The sequence below is a fragment of the Rhagoletis zephyria genome, unplaced genomic scaffold, assembly GCF_001687245.7.
Source record: "Rhagoletis zephyria isolate East Lansing unplaced genomic scaffold, Rhagoletis_zephyria_1.1 Rzeph_scaffold_02996, whole genome shotgun sequence".
Taxonomy (NCBI): Eukaryota; Metazoa; Arthropoda; class Insecta; order Diptera; family Tephritidae; genus Rhagoletis; species Rhagoletis zephyria.
In genome coordinates, this window is record NW_016160080.1 from 2,493 (window position 1) to 6,585 (window position 4,093).

Genomic DNA, 4,093 nt, shown 5'->3' on the forward strand with positions numbered 1-4,093 from the left:
TATGCACTTGAGCGATTTTTGCCGCAAAAATAACATTTATTAAAAAAGCCACGGAGTTTATGAAACTGCCCTCGTAAAATGTATTTCAATAGATGTCAGATACATCTGAATAAGCCAAACAGCTTATTTGAAAAACTGCGCAAAACTGTTTTATTCTCTTTATTGCCACAGAATGTAAACATTTGTTGAGGCTTATGATTTTCCTTTCACCAAAAAATTTAGAAAACTGTGCATTTAATCACTTTGTTTATCTGTATGTTCGTTCGTTTGCGATTCTATCCAGTGCTTTTTACTGCTACACATAATTTATTTACTATACAAATTTTAACTAGTTTTTTTCTGCTTGCATCTTTGGTCTATTTACTTTGACTATTTCTATGTTATCTATTCTAATTTGCATTTATTACAAGTTAAATTTTTTTTTAAATTGTTTTCATTCAATTTATCTTCCGATACCTTTTGCAAAACTTTCTAGTGCATTTGAATCAAAATTGTATGATTATGCACTTTTTCTATGTTTACCTTTTTTTTTTTTGAATAATTTAAGTACATACGTAAGCAAAAACACACACGTGGCAGGTGCAATTTTTTACGCATCATTTCATATTTTTTCTTAATCGATTTTTTTTTTTTTTACTATTAGTCGCAATTCGCATTCAATTATTTATGTTTTCATTTTGTGGGATTTTCTATGCCGCTAATGGTAATGCTTTTTATTTTTATATTTTATTTTTAGTTTTAGTTTTTGCATTTAATCATTTAAACTTTACCTTAGTTATGTGTTAATTACTTAAAAACTAGCCGCAATATACAACAATACATTAATAATTATGAGCTCTTCATCAATGGCTTGGCTTTAAATTTGCCAATGCATACATATATTTTTACTATATATAGACACTGTTAGCACTATTTTTTTCATAAAACTATTTTTACGGTGATTTAAAATAGTATTTACAGATTATTATTCTTTTTTGTTTTTTTTTTTTTCTAGAAATAATATTTTAGCTTTTTAGTGAATATATTTTAAATTGTTTGTTCACAAGCAAAAAATAGCTTTGTTTCAACTTTTTCTGTTTAATTTACAATATTTCTTTATTTTTTTCTTTGGTGGTTCTTTTTTAGTTCTCTTAATTTTTTTTTGCACGTATTTTGCAAATATTCTACTCATTTGAATTTTCATCGCTTAGTTGTAAAAAGTCGGTGCATGAAGTTCGTTGAAATGCCAAAATTAAAATTCCCATTTCCGTTTCTATTGGTTACTTGTCTTTGGTTTATTTATTAATTATTTTTAAACTTCAATCTATTTACAAGTTTCTACTATCTAATTATTTGCCAAAATGAACATTCATATATACGTATGTACAAAGTTAATTTGTGTAATTAAGCGCGCTAATTTATGTGTCACCAAGTAGATGCAACAACACCGTGCGACACTAAATTTTCCACACAAAAAAAAAATGGATACATACATTCGCGAAACTATGGGTAAATTATGGTAAAATTGCGTACTTAGTTTTTCTCTTTGACGTCAGGATTTCTTTTAAAAGGGTTTTGAAATTTCAAAAAATACGATTATTTATTTATCAAAATTATTTAAAAAATTCGGTGCAGTATAGGATAACAGTAAGGGTATCGCATAAAAGAAAAACTTATGTAGAATTATAACGGCATAAATATTTTGGTGCATAAGCACGAATGGGTATGGAAAATGTCCTTTACAAATTTGAAATATATTTTTTTTTAATGATTGCATGACCTCATCATCGTTTTTCGGTAAGCAAACTTTATTAGCTTATAAAAATAAACAACTTTGTTGTTTTTAAATATAAAAAGAATTTTCTCTCTCATCTGGTACCCATATTGTTATTCTACATTCCAATGATTTTTTTAAATAATTTTTTAATTTATCATATCTTTAAAAAATCCTGACGTCAGAGTGAAAAATAAAAAAAAATGCAATTTTACTATATTTGGAATACGGTTTCGTGAGCGTATTGTATCGATTTTTTCATATGTTTTGAATTTTTTTTTGTTTTTGTCGACGTTGTAATAGTTATAATACTGAGTAATTACACATTCCAACTTGGTGTTGTAGGCTCAAATCGTCATGTATGTATGTATGCATGCTAGTATATCCTTATACAAGTGGAAGCATGGCATAAGTATATTGAAAATACGTGCCTTCAAATATTTTATTCGAAATTAGACTAAGTGAAAGCCAGCTGTTAAATTATTAAATTTATGTGTGTACATAGAAATAAAGCCTTTCGAATCGACAAAACCTATTTACTTCGAAAACATTAAGTTAAAGACTAAGGGATACCTTTTGATATCAAATCTACCTTTTCATCGTACGTGTATTACGTTGTTAATAAAGAGTATTTAATGTTGACACATTTTACCCCGCTAGAATGGCCATCACGTCATAATATGAGTTTATCGAAAATGAGTGAGTGTGTATCTACATACATCAGTCGAAATTGATGGCTATCGAGGCAGTCGCCAGCATGTCTGAGAAAGCCGAGTATATTGAGGTTTTCTCGATTCATGAGCCGGCTCCTTCAGGTTTTGTCATGCAATGAAGGCCACCTATCAAACGGCGATACCTACTTGGATGTAACATCGCATAGTTGGCTTATCTGGGAGTAGGGAAAAGGAATTCGCTTCTACACAACTCTAGGCCTCTTTTTAACCTTTGAATATTTCACAGCTTTGGTAATTTCATGAGCCTAGGCCACTAAGTGGCTAAGTAGTTAGCGGTGCATTTCACCACTCCATAAGACCTGGGTTCGATCTCTGATCCGAGCAACATCCACACTAGAAAATGTCTTTTCTTACCGTGGTCGCCCCGCGGCAGGCAATGGCAACCCTACGAGTGCATTTATGCCATGAAAAGCTTCTTATAAAACCATTTGTCTTTCGAAGGCAACATAAAATTGTAGGTCTCTCCAAGCACTTAGGAAAAGTGCAAGTGCCAAAATATTATTCTTTTTTATAAGGCCACTACCCTAAAACTTCATAAATATAATTGCATGTACATTTTCCCTATATATACATTAGGGCGAGTCATTTTGTATGGCAGTTTTTTTTTTTTAAATAAGGACGAATAATCCATTTCTGCACTTACCTTTTTCTTAAAATTTCCACCCGAGGGCGCAGCAGTGAAAATCTTCACATTTTATTCGAAACCTGGTTTTGCAATTTGGCAAACTCTAAATTGATTTTGGTGCCGTGGTTTCTTCGGAAAATTTGCTTAGAATTACGCGTAGAATACTCCCATGCTATACGCGCAAAGTAAAATAAAAATTTACATGCCCCAATATATATATATCTATATATGTAAAAATATTAGTGTAGTATTCTCTTAGACAATACCCATAGATCTGTCTATTGTACGTTTGCATTTGTGCCGTTTCGGCTGTCTTAAAGCATTCTGCTATGATATCGTGCCAAAGCAGCGTCTCTATTAATTTTCGTCATCAAAATTCTCTAAATGAAAATCAGTGGAGCCTAAAAGTATGGAAAACTGTAATCTGTCAAATGTGGCAGTTTGAGGGCCGTGCAACTACGTATATGTTGCATGTTGTTAGGCGCGTCTGCTGTTATTTTGATATTAAAATTAGCAATAGCGAATGTTGGAAAACGGCGGCAAGCCTACATTGTGGAATTTTCATAAAGTTTTAACACATTATTATGACCAATTTTAGTATAAACCTTATTGGTTAGGTTATGCTCGCTGACCTTAAGATGTAGACGCATATAACGTTCTTGGCGTTGCCAGACGCGTTTACGACAAATGGAACCGTTCCTTTAAGAAAATGCTAAGGAGCATCACCGTTCCTCTAGCGAATTTACAGTTAGTATACACTTTGGGTTTTAAGAAAATTCGGCAGGGAAGTGGTAAGTACCGCCAGGTGAAGAACAAATTGCTGGCAAGGCATTATTATTTACGTGATTCTAATTCCCACTGGGATGGAATAGATTTCGTTAAGTTGCTAGGCGTAGCCACTAAGTTGACATACTAACGCACATACATAAATAACTATAATTTTTTTTGAATATGCAGTGGTGGAANAANAANTAAGGGCTT